General features: G+C 45.4%; 1 long non-coding RNA gene across 1 annotated transcript in view; it reads right to left on the minus strand.

Annotated features, from left to right (window-relative positions):
• The window catches only part of LOC115087388, a 41523-nt gene extending 28804 nt beyond the window's left edge, over nucleotides 1-12719 (minus strand). The window contains exons 1-2 of the long non-coding RNA XR_003855510.1: nucleotides 12592-12719; nucleotides 10801-10868 (exon numbers count right to left, since the gene is read on the minus strand). This is a non-coding gene — a long non-coding RNA (uncharacterized LOC115087388). The remainder of the gene's footprint in view (nucleotides 1-10800; nucleotides 10869-12591) is intronic.
• Nucleotides 12720-12977: the final 258 nt, after the last annotated feature.

Below are 12977 nucleotides of genomic sequence, written 5' to 3' on the forward strand. Positions count from 1 at the left end.
TTTTTCATATATTATTTTGTATATTATGGATAGTATTTTGTAGTCTATCCTGTATTTTATTGGGAGCCAGTGTAATGATATGAGAGTTGGAGTAATGTGATTGTATTTTTTAATTCCTGTGAGTATTCTAGCGGCTGTATTTTGGAGGATTTGGAGTGGTTGGATGGTGGTGAGAGGTAAGTTGAACAGCAGGGAGTTGCAGTAATCCAGGTTGGAGAAGATGAGTAGTTGAAGGACTGTTCTGAAGTCGTTTGGGGAAAGAAAAGGTTTTAGATGTCGTAGGGTTAGGAGTTTGTGATATCCGTCTTTGATTTTTGCAGTGATGTGGTTCTTGAAGGATAGTTCCTTGTCAATTATGATTCCTAGGTTGCGGGCATGGGTGACAGGGGAGATTGTCGTCTTTTGGTTCATTAGGTTGAGTGGTGGTATGTGCGGAGGGTTGTTCTTTCTACAGCATGATTATTTCTGTCTTCTCAATATTTAGGTTAAGTCATGTTGGTTAGTAGTTGCTTTATTATGATATAAATAGGGACCTTCATTTTTCATTTTATTTTTCCCCAGAATTTATCAGTGTTTATTACAAGAAGAACAAACGTTATTTTCCTTTGTTTGCCACAGATTTGTTTGCCACTGATTTTTCCCATTTTTGTTTTTGTTAACAAACACTGACAAATTTCCAGACAAAACAAAAACTGAAAATGAAGGTCCCTACATATAAAGCATCTATGTCCAAATTAGTGGCATGATTACCATGATCATTGCTGTTATAGATGTGGTTAGTTCATCCAAAGATCACTGCAGGGATTCTGAGAATTGAAGTGGAATAGTGCTGTGGGCAAACCATGTTTCTGCAGAGGGTCACAAATCCTTTCAGGCACTATGAAGCTGATTTATGACTGCTTTATATCCCTGCCAGACTATGTACATCCTATTTCCCTCCTGATTGCTTCAGCCAGGGCTGCAAGGAGGTGGACCCTAATATCCTCTAATTGCCAGCACAGAGTACCACCTATGCTATAGCTCGCCCTTGCACCACCACCACTGCAGATGCTCAGTGAAAGCAAAAGATTAGATACTGGTGCTTTCCAGGGAAAAGGATGGTAGAAAACCCTCCCTGGAATCAATGAGATGGATGCAGTGGAAATGGAACATGTTGGGGTTATAGACATTGACAATGGAGATGTGTCAGCTGCAATAGGAGAAGTTATGGGAGATGTGGCATACAGGACATGGAAGAGATGGAGGAGACAGAAACAATAATGTAGAGAGAGAAAGAGGTAAGGAAGCAACAGAAGAGAGACACCAGTTCACATCTAAGTACTTAACATATAACGAGACATTTATTCACATAATACAAATGTCTTTCTGAACAATAGGCTAACATAGGACAATTATTTTGGAACACTGAAGTAGACTTAAAGATGAATTTTCAAAACGCTGCATGCATAAAAATCAGTTCATACAAAACATGACTGCGAGATTGTTCTTAGGTTGTTCTAGATGAGAATCAGCTGTACCCCTTCATATGAAATTACACTGGTTGCCGGTTAGGCTTCAATGTAAATTTAAAACCTTAGGGGTAGATTTTAAAAGGTTGTGCGTGAGCGTACATGTGCGCGTGCTACCTGGCGCACATATATGTACACCCGATTTTATGACTTGCGCGAGCAGGCACTCGCAAATTATAAAATCAGGGGTCGGTGCATGCAAGGGGTGCCCAATTGTGCACCTTGCGCGCCGAGCTGCACTGCCTTCCCCCGTTCCCTTCCCCCTAACCTGACTTTCCCACCCCTTCCCCTAACCTTACCCCCCCCTAGCCCTACTCTAACCCCCCTCAAAAGATTTTTTACCTTTTGTGCCTGCCTCTGGCCCCGCCCCCTCCCCGCCCATTTTTGCAAGCCCCAGGACTTACACGCGTCCTGGGGCTTTATGTGTGCTGCCGCGCCTTTTTAAAATAGGCCCAGCGTGTGTAACCCTTTTAAAATCAGGCCCTTAGTACTTACTTTCAAGATTTTACAGGTCCATCTCATATGTTTGACAGGATTTCATAGAACCATTCATTCAGAAATACACGTTCACATTATGGTTCCAACTTCCCTCAGTCAAGAGTTTGACAGGTTAGATTTCAAAATTATTCTTTTTCAATGACTGCACCAAAATTATTGTTATGTTTTAATTTGTTTTATCATCTTACAGTTCTTAATTTGTCTCTGTATATTTCTTTGAAAGCTTTTATTATAAAAACTGGAAAGCCATTAATAAGTTTTATAAATAAATAAATTGTATATACTTGCATATATGCTATTTTATACATCTCAAGCATACACGTGTAAGAAAGGGTTCCCGAGTAAATTTGTTTGTGTAGAAAGGGGCGGGTTAGGGGCGTTCCAGGACGGGGCCGACATTTAAGCATATAAGTTGCTATTTTATAAGCAATGTATGCATATAGATTTGGCAGTTTACTTTCATATATTATTTACACTTGCTCTATATCTGGAGTAAGTGATAGTAAATGTCTTAAAAGATGAGAATAGAGTGCTAGTCCTTTAAAGAGACTGGAAGTCTTTGTAAACTTAGTGCAGCTCCATTGAAGTCAATGGAGTTGATCAGAGATTGCTGGTGCAAATATTGAACATTGCTGGTACCTTTAATCAACTGGCACTGTAGTTCCAAACTTGAATTCATGAAATTTAAAACATTTACCCAAATTAGCTGAATCTTATATTGTCCTGATGGATGAAAATGTGACTGATATAGTTATAAAGGCCAAAGCTATTATTGTCTACTGTAGATCCTGTAAATCTTTTCAAGGAATAATAATAATTGTGACTATAACCTGACAAACTGAAGTTGATTAAATGCAGAAAAGTCCAGACAAATCAGTATTTAAGTCCCTTGATGCCATGGAACTTTACTTATAGCCTCAAAATAACAAGGTCACCAAGGTCAGAAAGTAAATTTTCTCTAGTTTAGTTTCATGATTGATTGCTATTTCTTAGCATCAGTAAAACAAAGAAATGTGCAAATATAAATTATAAAACTTGAAACAAAACACTCTTACAGTGTTGAGAGGTCGGGTAGGTTTCATGCCTGCCCGGCCGGGATAATATGGCGCCGTGCAGAGGGGGAGGGGAGCCTCGAGGTGACCGGCCAGTCACCCGGGCTCCTTGTGCTTCCTGCTGCAACAGGATTGGTGGTTCCTTTGAACCACTCCGGGGTGGGAGCTGATTGGCTCCCAATACGTTTAGTTGGGAGGGGGGGGAGGTGGAGCTGGAAGAGAGACTACCCGATTCCTCGGGGTCCGTCTCCCTTCCCAGCCGTGCTTCTGGTGCTGCATCACGGCTTGGTAAGTACAGGAGGGGCTTCCTTTCTCAGTTTGGCTTCTGCTGTGGTTTCCTTGCAGGCGGCGGAGCGATGGCTTCTGAAGAAGCTGCGATGGCAGCGGGCGAGGCGGAGTGTGCGGTTCACGGCAAGCGAGTCGGCGAGGCGGTGGCAGTCAGACCAGCGGTGAGTTCAGGGGCGGGGGGTGTTGAAAGGCTGCGTTTCTCATTCGCGGGTACGGGGAGGCAAAGCCGCGTTGGGCGGGAAGGGGGCTGGCTCCGCCGTGGCCTTCCTGCCCGATGAGGCACGGCAGGTTCCCAGCCCTTCCCCCTTCTCTCGCGAGAGTCTGCAGCGGCCGGTAGATCTGGTGCCGGTGCACATGGAGCTGTCCAGTGCTGATAGGGGGGAAGAGTTGCAGCAGCTGAGGCTGTGCTGCCTTCCTCGATGCCTGGGCCCAGCGGTGGGTCTGCTAAGGGGCTGTTTGGATACAGGGATAGGTCAGGTAGGCATGGGAACAGGGACTGTGGTTGGGCCCCTGCTGCCATGCCTCCAGTCTGGGCACCCTCAGGTGCTCCCGGGCGGGTCATCCGGGGCATAATCTAGCCCCTGGCCCAGAGGTGGAATGGCGGTATGCTAGCAGGGGGGTGGAACAGGGTTGGGGTCCCAGGGACGGCTGGGGTCCATATTGCCCTGCATGGTCTCAAGGTCCCCCACAGCCCTGGTACAGGGGTTCATCAGGTTGTTTCCTTGCTCCTTCGGTCCCTCCTTGGGGTGCCTCTGCTAGTCCATGGTGGGGGGGGGGGGGGAGCGCAGGCCTCTGCCCCTTCGGGTGCTGGGCCCTGGGGGTGGCCTTATTTCTTTGAGGGACCACGGGCAAGTCTGGACGGTTTTGGGTCTGCTGGGCCTGTGGCTGCTGCTTCTTCTTTGTATCCACAGCCTACTCCGGGAAGTGAGCTGGATGATGGTGCAGGACCTTTGTGCCAAGAGGAGTGGCGTAATGATCCGGTCTCTGCAGCTATCAGCATCCCCAGGCCCGTAGGATCGCCGGCTGGCGTGAGTAGTCCGGCTGATGGACAGAGGGCATCCTGTTCCGTGGATCCAGTTCACTCTGGCAGAGCTGCTGGTCCGATTGGTGAGTCACCAGCGTTGGGTGGGGTTGTCATTCCACCGGTTGCTGGCACGAGCAATTTGCCCTCTGCTTCTCCAGTGGGAGTTTTGGAGCCTGTCGTTGCTAGTGCTGCGGCCCCCAAGGCGCGTGGTAGGTCTTGGCGCAAGAAGAAGCGCTCCCAGCCTAGCTCTTCCAACTCTTCATCATTGTCTGACTCGTCCATGTCTTCGGTGTGGGGCATGGGTCCTCGGGGGGGTGGCAGTAGAGGTCCAGAAGAGGGGGTCTCCTGCTCTCGTCAGCCTATTATAGCTCTGGGAGGATGTTCCGAAAGCTCTCCATCGGAAGATCAGCAGCGGAGGTACATAGACATTTTCATGCTGCTTGAGGGCCGGCGGGGGAGGCGGAAGGTGAAGAAGAGTCGGCGCAGGGGTGATAGGCCACAAGGTGGGGATCGCCGGGTGGCGCGTAATGTGTTGAATTGGACCTTCTCCTTCTTTTGGCTGGCCCATTAAGACTCTGCCCAGTACGGGCCGTTGCTGGCTTATGCTGATGCTATCTTGGATGCCAGTCGGGTATATGAAGGATGGTCGTGGCTCAATTATAATGAGCCCTTCTGTGACCTAATGGAGGAGAATAAGTACATGACGTGGGGGACCAGGGATGTTGGCTTGTGGCTGACACAGATGGGTTCTAAAGTAGGGTCTGTTACATCCTTGGACGTGGGCAAGTCTGCTGGTGTCACTGGTGTGCGGTCCTTTCGGCCTAGGGCAGGTTCAGCGGGAGGAAATTGAGCAGGAGGGGCCTTTCCTGCCATGTGTTGGAAGTACAATCGCTCGGCATGCAATTTTCCTGATTGCAAGTTCAAGCACGCTTGTTCTGGTTGCGGGCAGGGCCAACCTGTCGCCAAGTGTCCGAAGCAAGTGGGGGGGGTGGGGGGGGCAGGGCCCTCTCTAAGAACCCTCCTAAGTGAAGTTTTGAGGGTAGCTCCTACCCCTATCCGTTCAGACGCCATGTTGTCATGGCTGGGTACGTATCCTAAAGTGGAAGTTGCTAGTTTATTGTGGGATGGTTTTGTACAAGATTTTTGTACCCCCTTTGAGGGTCCGGTGGGGGTGGGTGGTGGTCATAAATGTCCGTCGGTCCGTATATTGGCTTACATGGTCCAGGCGAAATTGCACAGCGAGATTGCTTTGGGACGGATCGGAGGTCCTTTCCCGGTCCCTCCGATGGATGATATGGTTTTCTTCCCATTGGCGGTGGTGCCGAAGAAGGATCCTGGAAAGTTCCAGCTGATTCACAACCTTTCCTACTCAGAGGGTAAGTCAGTTAATGATTACATCCAGAGGGATCTTTGTTCGGTGTGGTACGCGTCCTTTGAGTCAGCAGTAGCCGTGGTGTGGCGTTGTGGCGTGAGGGCCTTGATGGCCAAGGTGGACATAGAGTTGGCCTTCAGGCTTCTCCCGATCCACCCTGACTTTTTTCCGTTGCTGGGGTTCCGATTTCAGAATGAGTTCTACTATGATAGGTGCCTGCCGATGGGATGTTCCATTGCATGCGCATATTTCGAAGCCTTTAGCTCCTTTGTGCATTGGGTGGTGGTGGTGGTATGATCCGGTATTGATACCCTTGTTCACTACCTGAATGACTTACTGTTCATTGGGGGTGGGGGGGGCGTCTTCGGCATCATGTGTGCAGTTGTTGTGTTTCCAGGGTACGGCGGCAGAATTTGGGATTCCCTTAGCTGTTGGCAAGACGGAGGGCCCTTTTACTTGCTTGTCCTTCTTGGGCATCGAGTTGGACTCAGTCGAGATGACTTTGTGGCTCCCAGCTGCCAAGGTAACAGTGTCTTGTATCCCAGGCAGTGCGGGCCAAGAAGATGACACTGCATCAGAAGCAGTCATTGGTGGGAAGTTTTAACTTTGCATGTCACGTGATCCCTATGGCCAGGGTATTCATCCATAGGCTGAGTCATAGTATGTCTAGACTGCGGAAAAGTGGACATCGGATTTGCATTACTCGGCAGCTGTGGGAAGACTTGTTGATGTGGGACCGCTTCTTGGCTGATTTCAATGGTTGCTCACTGTGCAAGGCGAGGCGGTATCTAATCACAAAGTGGAGCTCTACACCGATGCGGCTTGCGCGGTGGGTTTTGGAACCTATTTTAAGGATGCCTGGTGTGTAGACATCTGGCCTGTGGATTGGCAGGAGACGGGTGTTACCAGGAACATTACATTCTTAGAACTGTTTCCGATTGTGATTTCTGTTGTCCTTTGGGGTTCGTGTCTGCGGTACCAAAAAGTTGTCTTTTGGTGTGATAATTTGGGGGTAGTAGAGGTTATCAACAAACGGGCTGCTAAGTGTATGCTGGTTTCGGATTTGCTGCATGAGTTTGTGCTGCGTTGCATGGGGTTGAACATAACGGTGTGGGCCAGGCATGTTCCAGGTGTGGCTAACTCTATCGCTGATTTTCTCTCTTGTTGCAAGTGGACCTTGTTTCGGGAGCTCGCACCAGAAGTGCATCCGGAGGGAGCGTTGGTGCCATCTTTCCTCTGGAGCTTCGGCACCCGGAAGCATGGATGCTGCTCCAGGCATCGCTAGCTCCATTTACTTGGAATTGCAAAGTGAAGTCTGCACACAAAGTAGTGTCCTTCTTGGTAAGTCAGGGTTGGCAGTGGGGTCCGGTATCTGATGAGTTGCTGGTGAGGTTTGTTGAGCGGGTGAGAGAGAGTATTGGGTGATTCTAGGTTGGCAGTGTACAGACAGCTAGTTGGATTTTCCTTCTTTATGAGGGTTCACGGTTGGGGCTTCCCAGTGGGGAGATTTCTGATCCGGCGGTTGTTGGCGGGTTGGGCTCACGGTTCTCCCCAGGTGGCTGACAAATGCCTGCCTATTACTCAGGATATGTTGTGTCAATTGTGGGATGTGTTGTACAGGATTTGTGACAACAAGTTTGAGTGTTTTCTGTTCTGCTGGCCTTTGTCTAGGTGTTTTTCGGTGCTTTTCGGGTGAGCGAGTTGGTGGCTAAGGGGCCTGATGCATCCGGGCTTCTATTTAAGCACGTGCAAATCAGCGTGGATTCTGTTGTTTTGTGTATTCATAAATCCAAGACGGATCAGCTAGGCAAAGGGGCTTCTGTGGTGCTACATCCCGTACCGGGTCTGTGTACTTGCCTGGTGGCGAAAGGCACCGCCTACAGGCGTATTCATCCGGTGGGCGGGGTTCATTTTCAAGTGCACCAGGATCTGAAGCCGTTGACGAAGTACCAGTTCGGGGCAGTGTTGTGGGCCTGTTTGGCTGTGCTGGGGTTAGACTCTACAAGATTCAGGACTCACTCATTTTGCATTGGGGCTGCCACTTCTGCGGCACTTTCTGGTCTCTTGGGCGGTGTGATCCAGTGTATTGGCAGGTGGAAGTCAGATGCTTTCACCAGGTATGTGCACAAAGGGTCTCCGTAATTACACAGGATATTAACATTTCTCTCCTTGCAGGTGCGGTCCCCTGTGAGCTAATTGTATGGATTGTGGGACACTCCTACATGGCCTGGGCCTTTTCACACGCTCAAGACTGTCCTTACAGAACAAATCTTGACTTTGGGGAGTGTGGGGTGTCCTTTTGTTGGTTGGGGTGGCGGGGTTGTCTTGGAGGGAATTGTTGTGGTGCCTGCGACGGGAGCTGGATTGTCTCAGTCCTCCGGATATTTTGATCATTCACCTTGGGTGGGGGGGGGGGGGGGGGACGATTGGGGGAAGATGTCTGGTCGACGGTTCGTTGGTATGGTGCGGAGGGATCTGAGGTGGGTTTCTCTCCTGCTACCAGTCACAGTTCTCTGTTGGTCTGACATTATTCTACATCCTGCAGCGATCAAGCAAAAGATTTGGCATCATTGTCGCGCCAAGGCTGATCAACAGATTGGTTCTTGGTTGACTTCGATAGAGGGGTTCCACATACGCCATGATTGGTCCTGGAAGTTGGTTAAAGGTTTCTTCCGGGGGGGGGGGGGGGGGGGGGGGGATGGTGTGCATCTTTCTCTTATTGGTTTGGATTTGTTCTTGAATTCACTGCCGGAGGCGGTGGAATGCATTCACCGCGGGAGTCCAGGCCTCATCTTTGGGGGTCACAGGTGATCCTCACCTGCGCCTGTGGTGGGTAGCCCGAGCCGACTGGGGAGGGTTGTGCTTTGGTAAGTGGTGGCTGACCTGACAGGGGGCAGGTCAGTGGTCCCTAGCCAAACAACTGTACGCAGTTGTGGCTGGTACAGCTCCATGCTGGACGGTGGCAGGGGTCGATTTATTCGGCTCCTTGCTTGATGGCAGGGGGAGTCATGGGGGACATGTAAAAGTGGGTGCTTCAAACAGGCTGGGATAGCCTGGGGCAGGGGGGTGCCCAGCCAGCAGGCTGGGATAGCCTGGGTTGCCCATCTTGCTGACTGCGGCAGATGGGTGCATATGGGGGATTAAGATTATATATGTGTATGGCTCGGGTTCCGGGGTGTTTTATAAAGCTGCGGTCTGTTGACTCCCAAATCTGTGTTGTGTATTTTGTGGTTGAAAAGGGGCGGGCTTGGGCAAAAGCATCAGTCCTGGCTGCCCATATTATAGTAAAAATAAAAACACAGCAATGTACTTGTATAAATAACATAAAATTTGAAAAGAAAAACAATCTAACAGTGATGACAAAATAAAATAGAACATATGATTCTCAAAATGAAATAATAAAATAGGACAATATGAGACATATTGAAGAAAAGAAAATAGGCTTAAAACTAATAAAAACAATAGCTCAAGATATGAACAGAAGGCAGTATGGATATAAATAGTACTGAAACATGATTCAAAATTATATCCAATAGTGGAGTAAATCTGTAAGAAAAGGAAACCTTTTAGCACTGTCCTAAATTTTTTATTTATTTTTTTCAAGTCATAAGACCAAAGGTTGAGATTTCCAAGTGCTTGCAGTAGAAACTAATTTTTCTTGTGCTTTCTAACTTTAACTCTTTGTGTGATGGCACAATTAATAATTCATGTTGTAATGAACAAAGCATACAATTAGGGCAGTATGCTTTGATAACATTAGCAAGATAAGGAGGTATACCCCATCTGAAGGCTTCAAATGTTAAAACAGTCAATTTTGAAAATAATATATGCTGACACAGGCAACCAGTGAAGCTTTTCAAGAAGTCGTGTCACATGATCATGCTTTTTTTTTCCCAAAACTTAATTTGGCTGCAGTTGTTTAAATAATTTGTATTCTAATTTGTATAGAAGATAATCCATGAAAAAGAGCATTACAGTAATCTAATCTGCTAAGTATAATTGAGTGTGTAAGTCTTTAGATCATATTGATTAACTTCTTAATCAATCATCGAATGAAGCATACAAAAAAATAAGATGCTTGAAATAAATGGGAAATGCTAAAGAATTTAGAGAATAATCTAACAGAACTCCCAGAGTAGAGACTCTCTCAAATGGGTTGCCATCCATTACTGAGGAAGGATGTGGTTCAGAGTAATTCTTACCAACAATCCATAAAGCCTCAGATTGTACAGGGTTTACTAAAGTCTGAAGGCTTTTAATCATCTAGCCATCGCTGTCAAACAATTGTTAAAATGAACAATTATTCAAATGAACTCAATGTTTTCAAGTGTAAATTGACTATGACTTGCATGCTGTCAGCATACACATAGGAAGTAAAACTCATGCTTTGATTCAAGGTCATTAAAGGGGCTAAGTAGTATAACATAAATAAGATGAAAAACAATACTGAGTGCTGAGGAACTCCACAATGAATCTAGTTGATTAGAGCATGATTGGTCATTGTTCCATGAAACCAGGTATGATCTGACTTCAAGGAAGGACTTAAACCAATTTAAGGCTTGATTACGATCACCAGTAAGATTGAGAAGAGGTTGATGATCCACTGCATTAAATGCAGAGCATATCCAAAAAAAACCCAATGAGCACTGCATTCCCTCTATCCAAACTGAAGCTAATGTCTGTAAAGTGGTTATTGTGGTCACCATGCTAAACCCCTTCCGGTACCCTGATTGTTTGGGATACAGCACCAAAGTTCTGATTCGGAATGTGGTTAGCTAAACAACTTTTGCAATGACTTTGGTTAAAGTAGGAAGGTTTGAAATATAGTTGCTAGAGAGCTCAGGATTAAGATTTTTTTTGACAAATGTTTCTATCTTGGCGGATTTCAGCCAAGCTCTAAACTTGAATTGATAATATTTAATAAAGGAGAAAAAAGATTGAGAATTGGATTGGAGATGTATTTCAATGGCAAAGGATCATAAGTAGTTGAAATGTGCATTTGCTTGAAAATTAATTGTAGACTGGCTTGTGTAATTTTATTGAAAGCTGAAAGTTTACCTGTAAAATTGTTTCCTCTGAAGATGATGGCAAGACTAGAGTCTTATCTGATAAGGCTGGAGAGGAATCTGAAACAAATTTGGATCTGTTAGAATTGATTTTAATATCAAATGCACAGATAACATCATCTGCTGTTAAATCTTCAGTGATTACATTTTCTTTTGATTTTAGCCCAGAGATTTCAGAACTATGTTGTACAGTTTTTCTGCAGAGAAATCTAAGACCTGTCAAAGTGAAACAGACAAGAATCATGGCGTGAAGATGTTGTCATAGCCCAAGACTGATGAGTAAAACGTATCAGATGTAACTTGAGAGAAAAGATGTAAGAAACTGATTGATTATTGTCATTATGGGGCTTTATTTTGGAGCACAAAGAAGTAGATACTGAGGCTGCTGATGATAACTATTATGGGGGTGCTGGCCATAACATTACTAACTGACAGTGACACCAGCTCTGACAGTGAACAGCTAAAAAGACTACTGGTAGCAATGTTAGAGGGCAACTCAAAATGTTTCAGAATGCCAAGTAATTTTTATTTTTCTGCACATGTAACCCTCACTCCTCAGTTGAAGATCCCCAGGTGGAAAGAGGTAATTACAGGGAGGAGGGGGAAAAACAAAACATCAAACGATGACCTCCTCAGTTTTACCAAGGTTCTTCAAGATGGGATTTAGCTGCAAATTTCTACACTTTGAAAAGGAGACAAATCCAGTCTGCCTGCTACTTCTGAGCATGCAATGATATGGGGCCCGATTAGAATAAACAAATTAAACACTGTAAAGAGATTGCAACAGCTGAGTTTTTACTGAAGCAATTGGATAAGAAAAAGTAACTTTCATATTAGTATGAATATGCATGAATTAACTTAACAGTTTTTTACAAAATGTTATGTAGAACGCTCTACTAGCATTAGATTATTTAAACGTGTAATCCTATAATGTTGCTGAGCTCTGATCCTTCGCTCTGTGGGGGAATACCACTTCAATTTGGTTTGTGTGTGCACAAATATTTGCAAATGCAGTCCTACTGCCTCCTTCCTGCAGAGCTGAAACTTCAGAAAGGCAGGTGGATAAGTAGTTGCTCCTCTTGCAGCTTGCTTACTTCTCTGTCACTCCAGGATACCACTTTTTCAAGCAAACAATACGATTAGGATCCTAACTCACAGGCAGACAGACCCCTAATGATGATTTGCACAACATGTGGAACTCTTAAAAGGACCCCATGTTAGCAGTACATCTGAGAGTGGAATTCACAGTAAGGGTTACACACAAACTGGAAGTACCCCATATCTTTGCATGATAAGATTTGCAGCAGAGATTCAAACCAGGAATATTTTGGCACTTACAACCTACTATGGCAGTTCTTCTTCTGAATGGTTGTCCTCATTGCAAAACATGTAATTTGACAAGGAAGGCTAGATGACACAGTATATTGACATCAGAATATTGGACTTTTTACTTTTAGAATAGCTTGGTGTCCATTCTGAACCTCTACAATTGTAAGGCACACATTTGCAGAGTTCAAGATGGGCTTTATTAAGAGTGGTAATATAACAATGGCATCCTGGTATACAGATTCCAGGTTTAAACAAAAAGACAGAACCTTTACTTCTGAGAATGTTTTCGCAAAAAAAAAAAAAAAAAAAAGAAGAAGATTTCAGTTCAGCTTTCCACAAGTCCAGTTTGCAGTACTCACATCAAGTTCAGTCCAGGGTCAAATCTTCAAGAGCATCAATCCAAACATATAAACAAATTGCTTACTTAACTGTCGAGAATTTATGACTCTCTCACCAGGTTCACCTGCAGTCAGCTTAAAAGACCTGAAATTGTAGGAATGAAGTGTTGTTCCCAGCAACCCCATTTGTAACTCCTGAGAACTAATCTGTTGACCATTTCCATGGGATAGAGTTGGTCTTGCTTCAGATCCTATGAAAGTACCTTTTGGTTTGTTCAGCTTTGATTTATCATAGCCACCAAGTAAATCCAGCCAATTGCCAGTTTAAGACTAATTAGAGCATTATACGCTTACACATGGGTTGATATTGGCAAGTCATTACCATCTGAAAGCAATTTGGTGACCTACATGGTTGGTGGTTTCAGTTCAGTCTTAGACTAATATACAATACAAATACAATGCTTTTAAGAAAGTCCTTACATATACATCCTGTACTAGGAAT

Source organism: Rhinatrema bivittatum, chromosome 1 (assembly GCF_901001135.1).
Source record: "Rhinatrema bivittatum chromosome 1, aRhiBiv1.1, whole genome shotgun sequence".
In the NCBI taxonomy this organism is placed as follows: Eukaryota; Metazoa; Chordata; class Amphibia; order Gymnophiona; family Rhinatrematidae; genus Rhinatrema; species Rhinatrema bivittatum.